We start from the raw sequence: 23,996 nt of genomic DNA, 5'->3' as shown, positions 1-23,996 counted from the left end.
ATGCTTTTGAACTGTGGTGTTGGAGAAGACTCTTGAGAGTCACTTGGACCGCAAGGAGATCCAAGCAATCCATCCTAAAGGAGATCAGTCCTGGGTGTTCATTGGAAGGACTGATGCTGAAGCTGAAACTCCAATACTTTGGCTACCTCGTGGGAAGAGTTGACTCATTGGAAAAGACTCTGATGCTGGGAGGGATTGGGGGCAGGAGGAGAAGGGGACGACAGAGAATGAGATGGCTGGATGGCATTACGGACTCAATGCACATGAGTGTGGGTAAACTCCAGGAGTTGGTGCTGGACAGGGAGGCCTGGCATGCTGCGATTGATGGGGTCGCAAAGAATCTGACATGACTGAACTGAACTGAACTAATAATTTAAAAAAATTTATATTATCTTTCCATGATTTCTCCTTCAGAACAATTTTGAAATTAATGTGGTATATTAAAAAGAAATTCTAATATAGTGTTGACTTATATTTCATTTTTGGAATTTATAAAAAGTTTGGCCTTTTTATAACATTGAATTCTTTCAAGGAAAGTATATTTCTACTTGCATTCTGATTCTCTTCTATACCCTTGAGTAAAATGATAGTTTTCTTCCAAGTAGGTTTTACAAGTATGCCTTTTGCAAGTATTTTATAGTTTCTGTTCTATTACAAATCAAAATTTTTTTCCATAATATTTATTAGTTGAATTTACTTGTTGATTTTTCTTATGGAATCCTGTTGTAATACCTGAAAGTTTTTCAATTGATTTTTTTGGATTTTCTAAGTAGAAAGCCATATACTTTTAAAATAATTGCAATTTTATTACCTTCCAAAAGCAAAAAGTTTCCTTTTGATTTTTTATTCTATTGTGATGGCTAGGATGCTTGGCAGACTTTTGGGTAGTAGTAATGAAAGTAGATATACTTCTCTTTTTCTTGACTGTATGGAGAATGCATCAGATGGTTAACAGATAACAGATTTGCTGCATTCCTGGTCTATACTTTTGTTGCCTATTTTGTTAATTATTTTTTTTTAATTATGAAAAGGTTCAAATTTTATTAATGAGTTTTTTTTTTTTGCATTTACTGAGTACATCATATTGAGAGGATCTTTTTTTTCCTTGAATGTAGTAATATATTAATTGTATCAATAGACTTTTTCTATGTATGATTATCTTTACATCTTGGGTAGATTTAATTTTCAATTTTTAAAGTTTCTTTTTGTATATAGCAAAATCTAAATTGGCCTATAATCTTTGTGTTAATATTTATTTGTTTTAGATGTTACAATTAATCTATCTTTATAAAGTGCATGCATCTTATTCTCTGTCCTGGCACAGTTTATATAATTGAGAATTATCTATTCCCCCAAGGTTTGGTGCAATTTGCTTAAAACTACATTTTCTACTCCCCACTGTTCTTTGTTCTGTTTCACATTTATACTTCTCCTTGAGCTAATTTTGAAAATTCATGATTCCTTAGGAAATTATCTATTTTTTATAAAGTTATCAAACAAATGTCCCAAGTGCCTTCTATTTTAAAAATCTTTTGACATTTACCTGGGAGCTGTACAATCCCCTTGCGATCTTTCTGTCCTTTCCAGCTTATCACTCTTTCTTGTTTTACCAGAAGTTTTTTTATTAATATTTTTTTCCTGTCCTTTCACGAGAATTTTGGTGGGCTGCTGGGTAGATTTGCATTTTCACTCTAATGTATTAATCCAGTTCTGAAGATAAATAATTATTTTAATTATGGGAACGCTTTTACATGAGAAGAGAGCTCAAAAACTGGAAAGGAAGTACTTTTCTGGTCCAGCTCTTTCATTTGCAATTAAAGACACTGAGTTCAACAATCTAAGATCAGAAATTAGAACATAAATATTGGGAGTAAATATAGCATGCATGAAGTTTATTTATAGAGTTAAGCTTTCCTGTTATAATGTGATATACATGCTTCTTCTTATAAAATGGGGTGGGGGAATTAAGGTGTTCTGCAAACTTTGGGCTAAAAATAAAACATCTCATCGGAAAATAGGACTGGAAGAGACCACTCAAATCAATACAGGTCTACGCAGAGTTCACGTGTTTTTGTGCATTCACACAGAGACACCTTAGTACAGAACACTAGCACGGTCTTAAAAAGACACATTTAATTTCAAAAATTAAAAAAAAAAAAAATATATAGTAAAATAGACCTGGCTTTTAAAAATATCTTTGACTTGGTGAGAGAATATATAGAAAACCTTGACGCTGCTGAATATAGAGATGAGGGCAAAATGTACAACAGTTGTGGAGAATTCTTCAATAAGCATTTTCAAGACTGTGAAATCAGGCTGAGGGGGGAAAATGCATGTTTTCTGGGTGAATAGTCACAGTCACTGGTACAGTATTGTCACTCTCAGCAGCTTTATGTATACTTTGCATTCATCTACTGTTACTTAGGAGAACAAAACATTACAAATATGCCTGAAAATTTTCCCTGTATGTAAAGGTGACTTGTCTGAATAAACTAATTCATGTTACAGAAATATGTCATATTGCTGAAGAATTTGGAGAAGGAAATGACCACCCACTCCAGTATTCTTGCCTGGAGAATCCTGTGGACAGAGGAGCCTGGTGGGCTCCTGTCCAATAGGGTCACAGAGTCGGACATGACTGAAGCGACTTAGCATGTATGCATGCACTGGAGAAGGAAATGGCGACCCACTCCAATATTCTTGCCTGGAGAATCCCAGGGACAGAGGAGCCTGGTGGGCTGCCATCTATGGGGCGAACAGAGTTGGACACGAATGAACTGACTTAGCAGCAACAGCAGCTGAAGAATTTGTATTTGGTACTTCTTTTGGGGCTGCCATGTTTAAAATACTAAATAGTCCTTTTTATGTATGTTAACAATACTAAAAACTATTACTGCACTCAGTAGTTGATATAATTTTTACATGTTTCTTTCAATAATGAATGACCTTATTTAGTATAAGTTCTTTCTTTGGGGAATTGCTTTCAAATGAAGGTATATATAGAGTATTCTCATACTGGGACATTTGTTCTAGTACAGTTACTAGCTAGAATCAAATTCAAGTTTGTATATATTATTTTTATTAATTTTTAAACTCAGCAGTGGCCACAGGACTGGAAAAGGTCAGTTTTCATTCCAATCCCAAAGAAAGGCAATGCCAAAGAATGCTCAAACTACTGCACAATTGCACTCATCTCACACACTAGTAAAGTAATGCTCAAAATTCTCCAAGCCAGGCTTCAGCAATCTGTGAACCATGAACTCTCAGATATTCAAGCTGGTTTTAGAAAATGCAGAGGAACCAGAGATCAAATTGCTAACATTCGGTGGATCATTGAAAAAGCAAGAGAATTCCACAAAAACATCTATTTCTGCTTTATTGACTATGCCAAAGCCTTTGACTGTATGGATCACAATAAACTGTGGAAAATTCTGAAAGAGATGGGAATACCAGACCACCTGACCTGCCTCTTGAGAAACCTGTATGCAGGTCAGGAAGCAACAGTTAGAACTGGACATGGAATAATAGACTGGTTCCAAGTAGGAAAGGAAAAGGAGTACATCAAGGCTGTATATTGTCACCCTGCTTATGTAACTTATATGCAGAGTACATCATGAGAAACGCTGGGCTGGAAGAAGCACAAGCTAGAATCAAGATTGCTGGGAGAAATATCAATAACCTCAGATATGCAGATGACACCACCCTTATGGCAGAAAGTGAAGAAGAACTAAAGAGCCTCTTGAGTAAAGTAAAAGAGGAGAATGAAAAAGTTGGTTTATAGCTCAACATTCAGAAAACTAAGATCATGGCATTGGTCCCATCACTAGATGACAAATAGATGGGGAAACAGTGGAAACAGTGTCAGACTTTATTTTTTTGGGCTCCAAAATCACTGCAGATGGTGACTGCAGCCATGAAATTAAAATACTCTTACTCCATGGAAAGAAACTTGTGACCAACCTACACAGCATATTAAAAAGCAGAGACATTACCTTGTCAACAAAGTCCATCTAGTCAAGGGTATGGTTTTTCCAGTTGTCATGCATGGATGTGAGAGTTGGACTATAAACAAAGCTGAGCACCAAAGAACTGATGCTTTTGAACTGTGGTGTTGGAGAAGACTCTTGAATGTCCCTTGGACTGCAAGGAGATCCAACCAGTCCATCCTAGGGGAGATCAGTCCTGGGTGTTCATTGGAAGGACTGATATTGAAGCTAAAACTCCAATACTTGGCCACCTGATGCAAAGAGCTGACTCATTTGAAAAGACCCTGATGTTGGGAAAGATTGAAGGCAGGAGAATAAGGGGACGGCAGAGGATGAGATGGTTGGATGGCATCACTGACTCAATAGACATGAGTTTGGGTAAACTCCGGGAGTTGGTGATGGACAGAGAGGCCTGACGTGCTGCGGTTCACCGGGTCGCCAAGAGTCAGACACGACTGAGTGACTGAACTGAACTTGACTGAACTGTTTATTAAAGATAGCAACCGAAGTTCATTATAAAATGTTTGGAAGGGTACTTCTAAGGATATTCAAAACTAAATAGAAGTAACTTAGAATACTCTTAATGGATGGTTTATTAAAAAAACATGTTTTCATTATTTTGTGAGACCTCTCAAAGTGATGACATGTTCTTTCTGTGCTCTGACATGGTTCTGTGATTTTACGAGGAAAGCAAAGTATGTAAAAGAGAAATGCACTTTAACCTATTTTTTTTTTTGCTCAAAGTAAGTCTCAAAAATTATAAGAGACTAAATTACAGTACTATAATTCTTAGGCTGTTCTGAATGCGCTGAAACTAATCAATTTGTTCAAGTTTGCTAAACAAAACCTTTAATTTTATTGAGAATAAAAAGACTCATTTTCTCCCCCAGGAATATAGGCAACTGGGCTTTTACTGCTAATGAGTATAATCTATTACCTTAAACTTTATACAGTATTACCTAGTCTTTTTTCCCTGCTAATTAATAGTTTGATTTTTATTTGAATTAAAGGGAACTCCAACTTTTAATCAAATGTTTAAAGAGTAAATTAATACTAATTGTAATGGAACTAGCTAAAACATTTTTTAAATAGAAGTTTTCTTAAGATTATTTAAAAATTCTACTTAGATTTAATTTTTGAAGAGGACTTTCTTAATCTTATCAAAGGAATTCAACATTTTGTTTCCTGGGAGAGGTCAGAAGAGAGAAAAGGGACTCCATAGTAGATAACCAGATCAGACTAATGAATGCTAGTGATGAATCAAGAGGTAGATATTATTTCTTAATTTGATTTAAAACGATGGCGGTTTCAAGGCAAGACTTAATTAATTAACATAAGCTTTCTTTTTCTTTTCTTATATATTTTTAGTACTCTGAGTTCTTGAAATCAAGTCAGTTAAATAGTAAAGAAAAGTTTTGTCATATCTTGTTTAAATCCAGGACTCAAAACTTGGTCATAACTGCAAGCAGTAGGTCCAAGCACAATTTCAAGGAAGACTGTTCACTCTCCTTATGTAGCACTTGTGGTCCACTATTAAAAATGTAGTCATGATATATTTAACAGAAACATTTAGGTGCAGCAAATTTTATTTTTTCACACAGAAGTTCATAAGGAAAATTGCTTTTTAAGTTGAATTAGAAAGCAAGCCAGCAAGACTTTTGAGAAAAGAATTTGCTCAAATCACATAGATTAGGAGTAAGAAACAAAAGCCTGCACTCTGCAATTGTCAGGCTTTTAGATAATAAAGGAAAGATGATGAAGTAGAATTATACTTCATATATTATTGAGATATATCCATGTCTCTGTATCTATCTATTTATCTTATCTATATGTGTATCTAAACTTCATGTGAGTCTAGGTGAAGGTATAACAAGGTTTACTATCTGGAAATAAAGCAGATACAGGAACATTCTAGGAAACAGTCTTTCTGTCCCTAGGTCTTTTATCTGTGCTGTACCTCACAGAAAAGACAAGGTATTATTATCCCTGACCTCAATACTGCCACTGCATAAGTCCCAGAGGTTCTGTCTACTGGTTAAGACCATGAGAAATAGGGAAATGAGATTACCAAGACACTTCTACTGTGGTAGTTAACTTGGTGGCTAAAACCAGGAAAGTAATGGAAGTTGCTAATATTTTTATTATTTTTCTGTTTAATTTATTCTGACTTTAATTAGCTCATTCAGTATCCATGCTTCATATTGCTCACAACTTTGTTCTACACTACCAACAGCCTATGTTACAATTGATAAAGTTCCAATGCTTTCATTTGCTCTTTGCTCCTGATTTAAAAACTTTGTGAGGCAGTTTTTGAGGAGTATGATACTTGATGCAACTCTCTTTGATGTTAACTGAAGTACCTGGTAAGAATAGCATGATAGCCATGTGTAAGAGGTCAGGAGCCATCTCATTTGAGAAGAGTTCTGGAGATGAGTTAGTAGAGTGAGTTACTGGATTCTTAAAAGTGCTTCCCAAGAGAAGGAGTGCCAGAGCAGGATTCAACAGAGTGAAAATGCAATACTTTAATTGACAGAAAGAGTTTGTCATATACTAGGTTATGATAAGTGGTAAATGGCTGTAAAAATAAGATAGCTGACTTATTAAAATGGGAATTGTGACTTGCTAGGAAAATTATCTCATTTTTCAATATGTTATGAAGTATAACATTTTGTTTTATTGATTAAATTCAGTATGTGTGCAAGACACTGGTTTTAAAAATGTGTACTTTAGGTGGTGGTCCTAAGATGGCAGAGGGATAGGATGGGGAGACCACTTTCTCCCCTAAAAATTCATTGAAAGATCATTTGAACGCTGAACAAATTTTACAAAACAACATCTGAATGCTAGCAGAGGGCACAAGGCACCCGGAAAGGCAGCCCATTGTCTTCGAAAGGAGGTAGGACAAAATATAAAAGATAAAAAGAGAGACAAAAGGGTTAGGAATGGAGACCTGTCCCAGGGGAGGGAGTCGTGAAGGAGGATAAGTTTCCAAACACCAGCAAACCCTCTCACTGGTGGGTCTATAAGGAGTTTTGGAATCTCAGAGGGCAACATAACTGGGAGGAAAAAAAAAAAAATCCCATAGACTACACACCTAACTGCAACTCCTAGTGGAGAAGTAGCCCAGAAGCCCAGATGAACGCATCCACCACCAGCAAGCAGAGGCTGAACAGGGAGGCACGGGTTGCATTCCACAGGGTAAGGACAGGGCCTGAATGCCCTGAGGACAATCTGAGGAAGCTAATGTGAGATAGCAACCCAAACTGTGGGATAGCCAGAGAGAGAGAAAAAAAAAAGAAAGAGAGAGAGAACTTTCCCATGAAAAGCTCTAACCTAAGGCACTGCTGGGAGCCTCACAGAACAAAGGACTGAGCAAATACCAGAGGAGAGCTAGCACACTGCAGACCGGCCCATCCGCCACCAGAGGCAGAGAGGCAGGCGGGTGACAGCTAGAGCTGGAAGGTGAAGGGCAATCTCTACCACAGAGACGACATCCTCTACCAAACTGCGAGCAGACTCCCAGTTGCTAACCAAGTCTTACTGGGATTCTGGACAGGTGACATCTGCCAGGAGGGCCACAGCCAGAGGTCAGCTCTCCAGAGGAGACACATGGCACACCTGAGAGGGCACTCCCTCTGCGCACCCAGGAAACGAGCGCTGGGACCGGGGAGGTTATAAGATGCACTGCCCACCTGAGGAGAGTGTGCTTACCAAGCACCTGGTCACCTGAGCTGCTCGGACCTGGGAAGGGCACAAAACTCAGGCCCAACTGAGTCTGTGCCTTTGTGGAGTATCTGAGAACCTGAACCTGAGTGCCTTAGACCTGGGAAGTGCCCGCAACCCAGGGCCTGCTTTAGACAGTTCCCCTGTAGATCAACCTGGAGCCTGAGCAGTGTAGAGCAGGAAAGCACACATGCCATGAGCAGGGGCAAACCCAGTGTGAGGCCCAGACACTGTGAGTACTCCCCACACATGCCAGTGATATTTGTTTGCAGTGTTCCTCTCTCCCCCCAGCACAACTGAACAAGTGAGCCTAAATAAGTGACTTTCTCCCCCTTGTATCAGGGTGGAAATTAGGCACTGAAGAGACTTGCAAACAGAGGAAGCCAAAGTAAACAAAGAAGAGGGAACTGCTTTGGAAGTGACAGGTGCAACAGATTAAATCCTTGTAGTTAGCACTGACTACATTGGAAGCGGCCTATAGACCTTGAGAAGAAGTATAAGCTGGAACAAGGAACTATTTGAAACTGAACTGATCCATACTGCCCTCAACAGCTCCAGAGAAATTCCTAGATATATTTTATTATTATCATTAAAGTTTTTTTTTAATTTTTAAGTTCTTTATTGCTCCTTTAATTTTTGTTTTTATAACCTACTATTACCTTGCAAAAAAAAAAAAAAAACCCTATTTTTAAAGCAAATTTCATACTTTTTTAAAAAATAATTTTTTTGATTTTTAAAAAAATATTTTTGAGAGTTTAACCTCTACTCTAGATTTTTAATCTTTGCTTTTTGGTATTTGTTATCAATTCTGTGCCTTTAAGAATCCAATCTTTAGTACCCATTTTTACTTAGGAGTGTGATTACTGGCTTGATTGCCCTCCTCCTCTTTTGAGTCTCCTTTTCTCCCCCACGTCACCTCTATCTTCTCCCTCCCCCTTGTCTTCCCTACCCAACTCTGTGAATCTGTTTGGGTATTCTGGGCTCTGGAGAACACTTAAGGAACTGATTACTGGCCAGATCAGTCTCTATCCTTTTGATTCCTCCTCTTCTCCTTGGGGTCACCTCTCTCTCCTTCTTCCCTATGTTCTTCTCTATGTAACTCTGTGAACCTCTCTGGGAGTTCCAGACTGTGTAGAGCACACAGGGAATTGTTTACTGGCTAGATTGCTCTTGCCCCTTTTGATTCCCCCTCTTCTCCTCCTGGTCACTTCTATCTCCCTCCTCCCTCTTCTCTTCTCCATATAACTCAGCGAACCTCTCTGGGTGTCCCTCACTGTGGATAATCTTTTCTCCATTAACCTAGATGTTTTATCATCAGTGTGGTATTGATGGAGAAGTCTTGAGGCTACTGTAAGAATAATACTGAAAACCAGAGGCAGGAGGCTTAAATCCAAAACTTGAGAACACCAGAAAACTCCTGACTCCAGGGAACATTAATTGACAAGAGCTCATCCAAAAGCCTCCATACCTACACTGAAACCAAACTCCACCAAAAGCCAACAAGTTTCAGAGCAAGACATACCAAGCTAATTCTCCAACAACGCAGGAACATAACCCTAAGCATTAAAATACAGGTGGCCAAAAGTCACACCAAACCCACAGACACCCCAAAACTCAGTACTGGACACTTCATTGCACTCCATAGAGAAGAGATCCAGCTCCACTCACCAGAACACTGATGCAAGCTTCCCTAATCAGGAAACCTTGACAAGCCACTTGTTCAACCCCACCCACAGGGAGGAACCACCACAATAAAGAGGAACCACAAATTTCCAGCATACAGAAAGGCCACCCCAAACACAGCAATCTAAACAAGATGAAAGGCAGAGAAATATTCAGCAGGTAAAGGAATATGATAAATGTTCACCAAACCAAACAAAAGAGGAGGAGATAGGGACTCTACCTGAAAAATAATTCAGAATAATGATAGTAAAAATGATCCAAAATCTTGAAAACAAAATGGAGTTACAGATAAATACTCTGGAGACAAGGACTGAGAAGATGCAAGAAAAGTTTAGCAAGGACCTAGAAGAAATAAAAAAGAGTCAGTCAATAATGAATAATGCAATAACTGAAACCAAAAACACTCTGGAGGGAACCAACAGTAGAATAATGGAGGCAGACAATAGGATAAGTGAGGTGGAATATAGAATGGTGGAAATAAATGAAGCAGAGAGGAAAAAAGAAAAAAATTAAAAGAAATAAGGACAACCTCAGAGACTTCTGGGACGATGTCAAATACCCCAACATTCGAATCATAGATGTCCCAGAAGAAGACAAAAATAAAGGCCATGAGAAAATACTTGAGGAGATACTTGAAATACTTGAAATGCTTGAAAACATCCCTAAAGTGGGGAAGAAATAGCCACCCAAGTCCAAGAAACCCAGAGAGTCCTAAACAGGATAAACCCAAGGCAAAACACGCCAAGACACATATTAATCAAATTAACGAAGATTGAACACAAAGAACAAATATTAAAAGCAGCAAGGGAAAAACAACAAATAACACACAAGGGGATTCCCATAAGGATATCAGCTGATCTTTGAATAGAAACTCTTCAGGCCAGAAGGGAATGACAGGACATACTTAAAGTGATGAAAGAGAAAAACCTACAGTGCAGATTACTGTACCCAGCAAGGATCTCATTCAAATATGAAGGAGAAATGAAAAACTTTACAGACAAGCAAAAGCTGAGAAAATTCAGCACCACCAAACCAGCTGTTCAACAAATGCTAAAGGATCTTCTCTAGGCAGGAAAAACAGAAAAGGTGTATAAACTCGAACCAAAAGCAAAAAAGTAAATGGCAACTGGATCATACTTATCAATAATTACCTTAAATGTAAATGGGTTGAATTCCCCAATCAAAAGTCAAAAACTGGCTGAATGGATACAAAAACAAGACCCTTATATATGCTGTCTACAAAAGACCCACCTTAAAACAAGGTACACATACAGACTGAAAGTGAAGGGCTGGAAAAATATATTTCACACAAATGGAGACCAAAAGAAAGCAGGAGTAGCAATACTCATTGGAGAAGGCAATGGCAACCCACTCCAGTACTCTTTTGCCTGGAAAATCCCATGGACAGAGGAGCCTGGTAGGCTTCAGTCCATGGGGTCACTAAGAGTTGGACACAACTAAACGAATTCACTTTGACTTTTCACTTTCATGCATTGGAGAAGGAAATGGCAACCCACTCCAGTATTTCTTCCTTCCAAAGAAATCCCAGGGCTGATCTCCTTCAGAATGGACTGGTTGGATCTCCTTGCAGTCCAAGGGACTCTCAAGAGTCTTCTCCAACACCACAGTTCAAAAGCATCAATTCTTTGGTGCTCAGCTTTCTTCACAGTCCAACTCTCACATCCATACATGGGATTCAGTAAACTCTATGCTAAGGGGAAGGTTCATCGCAATACAAGCTTACCTCAAGGAACAAGAGAAAAGCCAAATAACTAACCTAACTCTACACCTAAAGCAACTAGGAAAAGAATAAATGAGGAACTCCAGGGTTAGCAGAAAGAAAGAAATCATAAAAATTAGGGCAGAAATAAATGAAAAAGAAACAAAGGAGACCATAGCAAAAATCAACAAAGCTAAAAGCTGATTCTTTGAGAAGATAAATAAAATAGACAAACCACTAGCCAGACTCATCAAGAAAAAAAGAGGAAAGAATCGAATCAAAAAATTAGAAATGAAAATGGAGAAAGCACAACAGACAACACAGAAATACAAAGTATCATAAGAGACTATTATCAGCAATTATATGCCAATAAAATGGACAACTTAGAAAAAATGTACAAATTCTTAGAAAAGTATAACTTTCAAAAACTGAACCAGGAAGAAATAGAAAATCTTAATAGACCCATCACAATCACAGAAATTGAACTGTAATCAGAAATCTTCCAGCAAACAAAAGCCCAGGACCAGATGGCTTCACAGCTGAATTCTACCAAAAATTTGATGAAGAGCTAAGACTTATCCTACTCAAACTCTTCCAGAAAATTGCAGAGGAAGGTAAATTCCAAAACTCATTCTATGAGGCCACCATCACCCTGCTACCAAAACCAGACAAAGATGTCACACAAAAAAGAAAACTACAGGACAATATCACTGATGAACATAGATGCAAAAATCCTTAACAAAATTCTAGCAAACAGAATCCAACAACATATTAAAAAGATCATACATCATGACCAAATGGGCTCTATCCCAGGGATGCAGGGATTCTTCAATATTCACAAATCAATCAATGTGATACACCATTTTAACAAATTAAAAGATAAAAACCATATGATTATCTCAATAGATGCAGAGAAAGCCTTTGACAAAATTCAACATCTATTTATGATAAAAACCCTCCAGAATGCAAGGATAGAAGGAACATACCTCAACATAATAAAAACCATATATGATAAACTCATAGCAAACATTTTCCTCAATGGTGAAAATTTGAAAGCATTTCCCCTAAAATCAGGAACAAGACAAGGGTGCCAATTATCACCACTACTATTCAACATAGTTTTGAAAGTTTTAGCCATAGCAATCAAAGAAGAAAAAGAAATAAAAGGAATCCAGACTGGAAAAGAAGAAGTAAAACTCTCAGTGTTTGCAGATGACATGATCCTCTACATAGAAAACCCTAAAGACTCCACCAGAAATTCCTAGAGCTAATCAGTGAATATCATAAAGTTGCAGGATATAAAATCAACACACAGAAATCCCTTGCATTCCTATACACTAACAATGAGAAAACAGAAAGATAAATTAAGGAAACAATTCCATTCACCATTACAACAAAAAGAATAACATACTTAGGAATAAATCAACCTAAAGAAACAAGAGACCTATATATAGAAACCTATAAAACACTGATGAAAGAAATCAAAGATGACACAAATAGATGGAGAAATATATCGTGTTCATGGATCAGAAGAATCAATATAGTGAAAAATGAGTATACTACCCAAAGCAATCTATAGATTCAATGCAATCCCTATGAAGCTACCAGCAGTATTTTTCAGAAAACTAGACAAATAATTTCACAATTTGTACGGAAATACAAAAAACCTGGAATAGCCAAAGCAATCTTGAGAAAGAAGAATGGACCTGGAGGAATCAACCTGCCTGACTTCAGGCTATACAACAAAGCTACAGTCATCAAGACAGTATGGTACTGGCACAAAGACAGAAACATAGATCAATGGAACAAAATAGAAAGCCCAGAGATAAATCCACACATCTATGGACACCTTATATTTGACAAAGGAGGCAAGAATATACAATGGAAAAAAGACAATCTCTTTAACAAGTGGTGCTGGGAAAATTGGTCAGCCACTCATAAAAGAATGAAACTATAACATGTGTATAACACCATACACAGAAATAAACTCAAAATGGATTAAAGATGTAAATGTAAGACCAGAAACTATAAAACTCCTAGAGGAAAACATAGGCAAACACTCTCTGACATAAATCACAGTAGGATCCTCTATGACCCACCTCTCAGAGTAATGGAAACAAAAGCAAAAATAAACAAATGGGACCTAATTAAACTTAAAAGCTTTTGTACAATGAAGGAAACTATAAGCAAGGTGAGAAGACAGCCTTCAGAATGGGGGAAAATAATAGCAAATGAAGGATCTGACAAAGAATTAATCTCAAAAATATACAAGCCATTCAATTCCAATCAAAAAATGAGCCAAAGAACTGAACAGACATTTCTCCAAAGAAGACATGCAGATGGCTAACAAACACATGAAAAGATGCTCAACATCACTCATTATCAGAGAAATGCAAATCAAAACCACAATGAGGTACCATCTCACGCTGGTCAGAATGGCTGCTATTCAAAAGCCTACAAGAAATAAATGCTGGAGAGGGTGTGGAGAAAAGGGAATCCTCTTACACTGTTGATGGGAATGCAAACTAGTACAGCCACTATGGAGGACAGTGTGGAGATTCCTTAGAAAACTGGAGATAGAACTGCCATACGACCCAGCAATCCCACTGCTGGGCTTACACACCAAGGAAACCAGAGTTGAAAGAGACACGTGTACCCCAATGTTCATTGCAGCACTATTTACAATAGCTAGGACATGGAAGCAACCTGACAGAAAAATGGATAAGAAAGCTGTGGTACATATATACAATGGAATATTACTCAGCCATTAAAAAGAATACATTTGAATCAGTTCTAATGAGGTGAATGAAACTGGAGCCTATATACAGAGTGAAGTAAGTCAGAAAGCAAAACACCAAAACAGTATACTAACACATATATATGAGCTTCCCTGATGACTCAGATGGTAAAGCATCTGCCTGCAATGCAGGAGACCCAGGTTCAATCCCTAGGTTGGGAAGATTTCCTGGAGAAGGAAATGGAACCCACACCAGTATTCTTGCCTGGAGAATCCCATGGATGGAGGAGCAGGGTAGGCTACAGTCCATTGGGTCGCAATATATGGAATTTAGAAAGATAGTAACAGTGACCTTATATGCAAGACAGCAAAAGAGACACAAATGTGAAGAACAGTCTTTTGGACTCTGTGGGAGAAGGCGAGGGTGGGATGATTTGAGAGAATAGCATTGAAACATGTATATTATCATATGTGAAACAGATCGCCAGTCCAGGTTTGATGTATGAGACAGGGTGCTCAGGGCTGGTGCACTGGGATGACCCCAAGGAATGGGATGGGGAGGGAGTTGGGAGAGGGGTTCAAGATGGGAAACACATGTACACCCATGGCTGATTCATGTCAATGTATGGCAAAAAATACTACAATATTGTAAAGTAATAAGCCTCCAATTAAATTAATTAAAAATAAATGAATAAATAAGTAATAATTTAAAAAATGTGTACTTCATTTTTCATTGAGTCAAAATTCTTAGGTTGCTAATATCCCTGGCCTCGAGAGTCCCTTGACGTGCAAGGAGATCCAACCAGTCCATCCTAAAGGAGATCAGTCCTGAGTGTTCATTTGGAAGGACTGATATTGAAGCTGAAACTCCAATATTTTGGTCACCTGATGTGAAGAGCTGACTCATTTAAGAAGACTCTGATGCTTGGAAAGACTGAGGGCAGGAGGAGAAGGGGACGACAGTGAATGAGATGGTTGGACGGCATCACCGACTCAATGAACATGAGTTTGGGTAAACTCCGGGAGTTGGTGATGGACAGGGAGGCCTGGCGTGCTGCGATTCATGGGGTTGTAAAGAGTCGGACATGACTGAGCAACTGAACTGAACTGAACTGAACTAATATCTTGCAACTTGAAACATAAACCATGAACCATTAGTGTGAGCATCACCCAGAAGTCTGTTAAAAGTGAAGTCTCTTCCCTTGACCAAGAAATTCAGAATCTGTTTTTTTTATTTTTCAGTTTATTATATTTTAACAACCATAATGCTTTTAATTTATTTAGAACTATGTTTAGAGCTTAAAGCAATCCATATGTAATGAAAGGACTAGTAGAAGCTTAATAAAATTTTACCTTTTAAATTAAAGATTACTAAAATATAATCCTACATCTCATTTTTAAAGTATAAAAATATATTAAAAATTCAGTTTTTAAAAGGAAAAAAATTGAAGTTAAGGGAGTATAACTTATTTTGCCAAATCAGAGGTGATAGTTACCATGAGTGGGAAAGATTTGTTTTCATGTTATTTATTTGCTTAAACAGACTCAAGATTCCAAAAAGAGAGTTCATTTTAATCTAATCGGAAATTTGGAAATGACAGTTAAAGTCCACTTTTAGTGATTTTGATTTGCCTTTATTTTAGTCAAAGCATTTCTAAGCATATCCTGATTAAAGAAACTGAACTTTTGTGTATATGTCAGAAAATGAGTGTTCTGTAAGTTATTATCTTCTCCTTGACCAAAATACTCTATGTTGAATTATAAACTCACGTTTAGTGAGTTGTTTACCTCTAGTGCCACCTGGGAAGCCACGTATGGTCGTTATTCATAGAGGTGTTATCCTGTAAGTTTTGTTTTCAAGTGGCCCGTTATCATGAAAGGAAGCTTTGTAATTGAGTGGGAAGACAGGGCTTCAAAGTCAGATAGATCTGTGCCATCCTGGCTTTGCTGCTTATGATTTTCTGAACTTCAAGGAGTCAGTCAATTTCTTTTAGCCTCATTTTCCCCACATTAAAACAGGAATAATCATGCTTTTCCGATTTTGGAACAAATGGTATTATATGTGAAAACTTTATTAATTGCTCATAAGAGACTTTTAAAAATATTCATTTATTTTAAACTTTTGGCTGTGTTGGGTCTCTTTTTTTGTTGTGTGGGCTTTTCTCTAGTTATGGAGAGCACAGTTGTGGTGCACAGACTTCTCATTATGGTGGCTTCTCTTGTCGTGGAGCATGGACTCTAGGATGTATGGGTTCCAGCAGTTGTGGCTCATGGGCTCAGCAGTTATGCCTCATGGGCTCTAGAGCACAGGCTCAGTATTTGTGTCACATGGACTTAGTTGCTCCATGGTGTGTGAGATCTTCCTTGACCAAGGATCAAATCCCATGTCTCCTGCATTGACAGCAGATTCTTTACCTCACTGAGCCACAAGGGAAGACCCATTAGAGGCTTTTATAAGTAGACTTTCTTCTTGTTTTTATTGTTATAATTATTATTCTCATTCCGATGCAACTTCCTTACGCATTCCTGCTTTTATCAGAGATTCAGTTTTTCAAATGCATAGTTATCTTTCTTACTATTATTTTTTTTTTCATTTAATATTTATTTGAGCTCCTGTTGGTCTTTCTGGGAAGGGAGGGTCCTCCTTCAAGGCATTGCTCACCTTTTCTCTGTCTTCTTTTTTGTGTGTATGACTTTTTTTCTTTATTTATTTTTAGCTGAAGGATAGTTACAATTTTGTGTTGGTTTCTGCCATACATCAACGTGGATCAGCCACAGGTATAGTCATCTGTCTTCTTGATCTTTTCCCATGCTCTCGCAGCACCTCACAACTGATACATTCTCTGCCTTCAGTGTTTCCTTCATCATTGGTTCTTTCCCTTCATCTTATTAATGTTTTCAGTATCTCTCTTATCCACATTCCCCAAATCTCCAGACTGATTCTCCTCAGGATCTAAAAATCCCATTTTCCTCCAGGCTTTTATCACCACACATTACTTCTGAGAGAGTAGTCTGCTTGAGTTTCTTTTTAACACCTTCCTTTCTCCTTAGCTCGTTGCAATCTACCTTTTTTTCTCCTCCATTTTATGAAACTTGTTCTTATTTGAATCAACTAATTTCTTAATTGCCAAACTAATGATGATTTATCAGTCCTCATCGAATTTATTTCCAGTATGATGCTGTATTTACTTAGTAATTCAAATTTCTCTTTCCTTCTTGTGAAAGGCAAGTTTTCCAAAATATTGTACAATTTAAATTGCTTTTTTCCAATTTCCTTTTTCTGCTCTTCTTCCTTCTTTCATTTTTTATATATTAATGTTCTCAAGATCCTTTCTTTTGTCACTTTCTTTACATAGTTGCATGTATCTCTAAGACTTTCATTCCCTCTTAGTGCCAATGATTCCTTAATCTATGCCAGATTCCCTAAATCTGAGCTGTTTTCTCAATATCAGATGCCCCTTGGCACTCACATACTCAGTATGTTTATAACTTGATTAATTATTTTATACCCTACAGAGTGTCACTCACCATCTGGCTCTACAAGGATTGAGTCACTAGCCACTGCAGTCGCTGACCTCCACAACCTGAAAGAAGTTCAGAGAAGGGATAGGAAGAAGACACTCTGTGCTCTAAGGAAACTGGCAGAACTGGCTTTCAGATAGTTAGATATTTTCAGGAGAAATTTTATGAACCCAATTTCTTGCATCTTCCCATACTTAGGTATATTCAGTTCAGTTCAGTTCAGTTGCTCAGTCGTGTCCGACATGTACTGAAGTCTTAAACATATATCTGTGCCTCCTGAATAGCAGTAGTCTTCCACCAAGATGTGTGTTTGATTGCATGTATCCCTTCTCCAAGATCACATATAAACTAATCTCATCTTAACTCTTCAGATCAGTTCCTCCAAGCTAGCTGAGAGGCTGCCTATTGGCTATAGTCCTTAGTACCTGTGTGCATGCTCATTCAGTCATGTCTGACTCTTTGTGACTCCATGGACTTTAGCCCACCATGGAATTTTCCAGGCAAGAATACTGGACTGGGTTGCTATTCACTTCTCCAGGGGCTCTTTCCAACCCAGGGATCGAATACATGTCTTCTGCTTGGCAAGCAGATTCTTTACCACTGCACCACCTGGGAAGCCCACAGTCCCCCTAAATACTGTAACTCACAGCTCTCACATTGTGTGTTTGTATTTAAATCATCACACATTCATTTGCCAAGTTCTGTTAATTCCACCGTTTTAATACCCTAGGGAATTTAATACTTTCTGTTTAGCCCCACTGCTGCTACTTTAGGTTAAACTCTGTCATCTTTCATATGTTCTTCTAACTCATTTCCAACCCTCTTTAAAGCATATGTTGTTATTATATGATCACTTAAATACTTCTCTCACCCTCCAGAATAATTTATTTCCTTAATTTCCTGATAGCAAAAAAGACATGTCTATTGCTGATGTTTTGTAAGTAAAAAAAGAATAAATACTACCTTTATTGTAGTTCTTTTTCAAGGAATAGCTACTCTAGCATTTTAGTGTATAAGATCTCATTTATTGTATAGGATTACATTTTCATATGTAGGATTTCTATTTATTTTCCAAATAGTAGTATACTTGTTTTAACAAATATTAATATATTAAAATATGATTTGAAAATATATCTTTTCACCCTTAAAATGTATGATATGTATGTATGTTAGTCACTCAGTCATGTACAATTCTTTGTGGCCTCATGGACCATAGCTTTCCAGGCCCCTCTGTTCATGGAATTCTCCAGTCAAGAATACTGGAGTGGATTGCCATTCCCTTTTCCAAGGGATCTTCCCAACCCAGGGATTGAACCTGGGTCTTCCACGTTTTGGACAGATGCTTTACCATCTGAGCCATCAGGGATATACAAGTTTTCATATCAAGATTTATGATACTGTATTTTCTATTAATTTATAAATTAATATAATGAAATTATTATATATATATAATGAAATATATATATAATATAATGAAATTATTATATATATAATGAAACTGTATATAATGAAATTATTTTATCACTGTTGTTGAATACTGATGGAGATTTAGTTTTTTTTATTACTATTAGAAATTATTCTATGGTGAATGTAGTATTTTTTAAGTCTTTTTTGTATAATTATGATTGTTTCTTTAGAAATATTTGTAGAAGCAGAATTGCTGGAACATATATATGTTCTTGACACATTTCTATGGATGTCTGACACATTTTTGACAAAATTCCCTTTAGAGAGTGCTCTATCTGTTTAAATTCCCAGCAGCTTTCTGGATTTTGTCCATTTTTGCACTGAATTTCGTCATAATAAATATTTTAACAACTTGTTAGGCAAAGATGGCATCTCATTGTTTTAACTGCATGTTTGTCATTAGTTAAACACTAAATACTTTCTTGTTCACTGAATTGCCAGTCACATTCTTAGCTCATTTTTTATCTTGATAATTATTTCTTTAAAAATTTATGCACATTTTATATATTCCAAAGCTGTTATCATTTTGTCATACAGTACTGATTTCTTTCCTCAGTATTTACCCTTTAAATACAAATTACTCATTGACTTTCTTTTGTACCATTTCCTTATTCTTGCTGTTAATCCATGTCTCTTTTTGACCTACAGGTAGTTGGTATATACAAAAACTAATACTGCCCTCACAAAAGGACTTTGTAATAACTAATTACATAGTTTTATGAATTCCTTAGTCAAGGAAGAAGGCAAAGATTATATTTTCAAATCATGTTTGTATCTCAATGATAAACCAGATCACTTGCACACCTGTGTGCCCAGTAGGTGTTGAATTGGAGTACTGTAATTCCTGCACACCTATCCTGTAGACCCCTGCAAAACTGCAAATATTTTCCACGCCATGCTCCAGCATGAAGAACCATTAGCCATTTTCTGGGTCTTACTCAAGAGCTTTTTTAGTGTTGTTTTATAGTTAAGAGCCAAGGTTATGCAGATAGTCAATCCTGAGTTTGAGTTCAAGCTTGACCCTACCAACTTCCTAGTTGTGTAACCTTGATGAAAGCCTCAGATTCCCATCTGTAAAATGGATCATTATGGTATCTATCACACTGAAACCATAATCACAGAAAACTAGTCAATCTAATCACACTAGGACCACAGCCTTGTCTAACTCAATGAAACTAAGACATGCCCTGTGGGGCCACCCAACATGGGTGGGTCATGGTGGAGAGATCCGACAGAATGTGGTCCCCTGAAGAAGAGAATGGCAAACCACTTCAGTATTCTTGCCTTGAGAACCCCATGAACAGTATGAAAAGGCAAAATGATAGGATACTTAAAGAGGAACTCCCCAGGTTGGTAGGTGCCCAATATGCTACTGGAGATCAGGGGAGAAATAACTCCAGAAAGAATGAAGGGATGGAGCCAAAGCAAAAACAATACCCAGTTGTGGATGTGACTGGTGATAGACACAAGGTCTGATGCTGTAAAGAGCAATATTGCATAGGAACTTGGAATGTCAGGTCCATGAATCAAGGCTAATTGGAAATGGTCAAACAGGAGATGGCAAGAGTGAACGTTGACATTCTAGGAATCAGCGAACTGAAATGGATTGGAATGGGTGAATTTAACTCAGATAACCATTATATCTACTACTGCAGGCAGGAATCCCTTAGAAATGGAGTAGCCATCATGATCAACAAAAGAGTCTGAAATGCTGTACTTGGATGCAATGTTAAAAACAACAGAATGATCTCTGTTCATTTCCAGGGCAAACCATTCAATATCACAGTAATCCAAGTCTATGTCCCAACCAGTAACCCTGAAGAAGCTGATGTTGAACTGTTCTATGAAGACCTACAAGACGTCTTAGAACTAACACCCCAAAAGATGTCCTTTTCATCATAGGGGACTGGAACGCAAAAGGAAGTCAAGAAACACCTGGAGTAACAGGCAAATTTGGCCTTGGAGTACAGAATGAAGCAGGACAAAGGCTAATAGAGTTTTGCCAAGAGAACGCACTGGTCATAGCAAACACCCTCTTCCAACAACACAAGAGAAGACTCTATATATGGACATCACCAGATGGTCAATACCAAAATCAGATTGATTATATTCTTTGCAGCCAAAGATGGAGAAGATCTATAGAGTCAGCCAAAACAAGACTGGGAGCTGACTGTGGATCAGATCATGAACTCCTTATTGCCAAATTCAGACTTAAATTGAAGAAAGTAGGGAAAACCACTAGACCATTCAGGTATGACCTAAATCAAATCCCTTATGATTATACAATGGAAGTGAGAAATAGATTTAAGGGACTAGATCTAATAGATAGAGTGCTTGATGAACTATGGACGGAGGTTCATGACATTGTACAGGAGACAGGGATCAAGACCATCCCCATGGAAAAGAAATGCAAACAAGCAAAATGGCTGGCTGGGGAGGCCTTACAAATAGCTGTGAAAAGAAGAGAAACAAAAGCACAGGAAAAAAGGAAAGGTATAAGCATCTGAATGCAGAGTTCCAAAGAATAGCAAGAAGAGATAAGAAAGCCTTCCTCAGCAATTAATGCAAAGAAATAGAGGAAAACAACAGAATGGGAAAGACTAGAGATCTCTTCAAGAAAATTAGAGATACCAAGGGAATATTTCATGCAAAGATGGGCTCGATAAAGGACAGAAATGGTATGCACCTAACAGAAGCAGAAGATATTAAGAATAGGTGACAAGAAAACACAGAAGAACTGTACAAAAAAGAACTTCCTGACCAAGATAATAATGATGGTGTGATCACTGACCTAGAGCCAGACATCCTGGAATGTGAAGTCAAGTGGGCCTTAGAAAGCATCACTACGAACAAAGCTGGTGGAGGTGATGGAATTGCAGTTAAGCTATTTCAAATCCTGAAAGATGATGCTGTGAAAGTGCTGCACTCAATATGCCAGCAAATTTAGAAAACTCAGCAGTGGCCACAGCACTGAAAAAGATCAGTTTTCATTCCTATCCTAAAGAAAGGCAATGCCAAAGAATGCTCAAACTGCCGCACAATTGTACTCATCTCACATGCTGGTAAAGTAATGCTCAAAATTCTCCAAGCCAGGTTTCAGCAATATATGAACCATGAACTTCCAGATGTTCAAGCTGGTTTTAGAAAAAGCAAAGGAATCAGAGATCAAATTGTCAACATCCGCTGGATCATGGAAAAAGCAAGAGAGTTCCAGAAAAACATCTATTTCTGCTTTATTGACTATGCCAAAGCCTTTGACTGTGTGGGTCACAATAAACTGTGGAAAATTCTGAAAGAGATGGAAATACCAGGCCACCTGACCTGCCTATTGAGCAACCTGTATGCAGGTCAGAAGCAACAGTTAAAACTGGCCACGGAACAACAGACTGGTTCCAAATAGGAAAAGGAATACGTCAAGGCTGTATATTTGCACCCTGCTTATTTAACTTCTATGCAGAGTACATCATGAGAAACGCTGGCTGGAAGAAGCCCAAGCTGGAATCAAGATTGCCAGGAGAAATATCAATAACCTCAGATATGCAGATGACACCACCCTTATGGCAGAAAGTGAAGAGGAACTAAAAAGCCTCTTGATAAAAGAGAAAGAGGAGAGTGAAAAAGTTGGCTTAAAGCTCAACTTTCAGAAAACGAAGATCATGGCATCTGGTCCCATCACTTCATGGGAAACAGTGGAAACAGTGCCAGACTTTATTTTTTTGGGCTCCAAAATCACTGCAGATGGTGACTGCAGCCATGAAATTAAAAGATGCTTACTCCTTGGAAGGAAAGTTATGACCAACCTAGATAGCATATTGAAAAGCAGAGACATTACTTTGCCAACAAAGGTCCATCTAGTCAAGGCTATGTTTTTTCCAGTGGTCATGTATGGATGTGAGAGTTGGACTGTGAAGAGAGCTGAGCGCTAAAGAATTAATGCTTTTGAGCTGTGGTGTTGGAGAAGACTCTTGAGAGTCCCTTGGACTGCAAGGAGATCCAACCAGTCCTTTCTAAAGGAAATTGGTCTTGGGTGTTCTTTGGAAGGAATGATGCTAAAGCTGAAACTCCAGTACTTTGGCCACCTGATGGGAAGAGTTGACTCATTGGAAAAGACTCTGATGCTGGGAGGGATTGGGGGCATGAGGAGAAGGGGACGACAGAGGATGAGATGGCTGGATGGCATCATCGACTCGATGGTCGTGTGTCTGAGTGAAGTCTGGGAGTTGGTTATTGACAGGGAGGCCTGGCGTGCTGCAATTCATGGGGACTCAAAGAGTTGGACAAGACTGAGTGACTGAACTGAACTCAACTTATGATATCTGTCTCTTTGATATGTTATGAGACTTAGATGTTTACCTTATTTGAGACAAGGGCATCATTAGCACTTGATAAATGATTACTATTATTTTAATATTATCATTGCAATCAAAGTTAGTTAGGTACTTCAGATGAATTGTAATACTGTAACTGTTAGAGTTTGAATTATTACTTATTGCATCATTAAATTATTAAATGTTTTCTGCGTTCCCTCTACAGAGAAATAAGAACAGATACCCAAGTCTTTAAGGATGTATTTTTATTTTATTTTTTTAAAATTTTTTTAAGTCAACAACTTTATTTTTTTAACTTATTTGTTCTTTATTTTTTAATTTAATTTAATTTTTTAACTTTACAACATTGCATTGATTTTGCCGTATATCAAAATGAATCTGCCACATGTATTCACATGTATTTTTAAGATAAATTATGTAAGAATACATGAAAAAAATTTGAATGAAATACATATGCCTTTAGCTATTAGAAAGAATAGTAAGAATATTCTGCTTATTAATGTAGTCATATCAGTCCTGATAGGCTATTATTCTTAAATAGTAAGCAAATTCCAGATATGTACATATCCTTCAATTTCCTTTAGAAAATAACTAACTCTAATTAACCTACACAAATCTTGGCAACTTTCCTATCTTAATAAACCCAGGTAAATGAATTTTAATAAAATAATATAAAAACACTAAAAAATCTATTATGTTTATATTAACAAGAAAAAAAGAATAAAATGATTTTGTTGTAACTGGGAACAAAGAAAGGAGAATAATCCGTCTTAAAAATCATTCACAGTTAACATTGCACAATAAAGGAAAATCACCCACAAGATATTTTC

The 23,996-nt window shown here is 37.4% G+C and overlaps 1 protein-coding gene across 4 annotated transcripts in view; it reads right to left on the bottom strand.

Moving 5' to 3' along the window:
- Positions 1 to 23,996, bottom strand: part of PIK3C2G (phosphatidylinositol-4-phosphate 3-kinase catalytic subunit type 2 gamma) — a 664,807-nt gene that overhangs the window by 399,841 nt on the left and 240,970 nt on the right. The window lies entirely within an intron of this gene.

The sequence above is a fragment of the Bos indicus x Bos taurus genome, chromosome 5, assembly GCF_003369695.1.
Source record: "Bos indicus x Bos taurus breed Angus x Brahman F1 hybrid chromosome 5, Bos_hybrid_MaternalHap_v2.0, whole genome shotgun sequence".
Classification (NCBI taxonomy): domain Eukaryota; kingdom Metazoa; phylum Chordata; class Mammalia; order Artiodactyla; family Bovidae; genus Bos; species Bos indicus x Bos taurus.
Note: the sequence above shows the minus strand (reverse complement) of the source record. Positions and strands in the feature narration are given on the sequence as shown.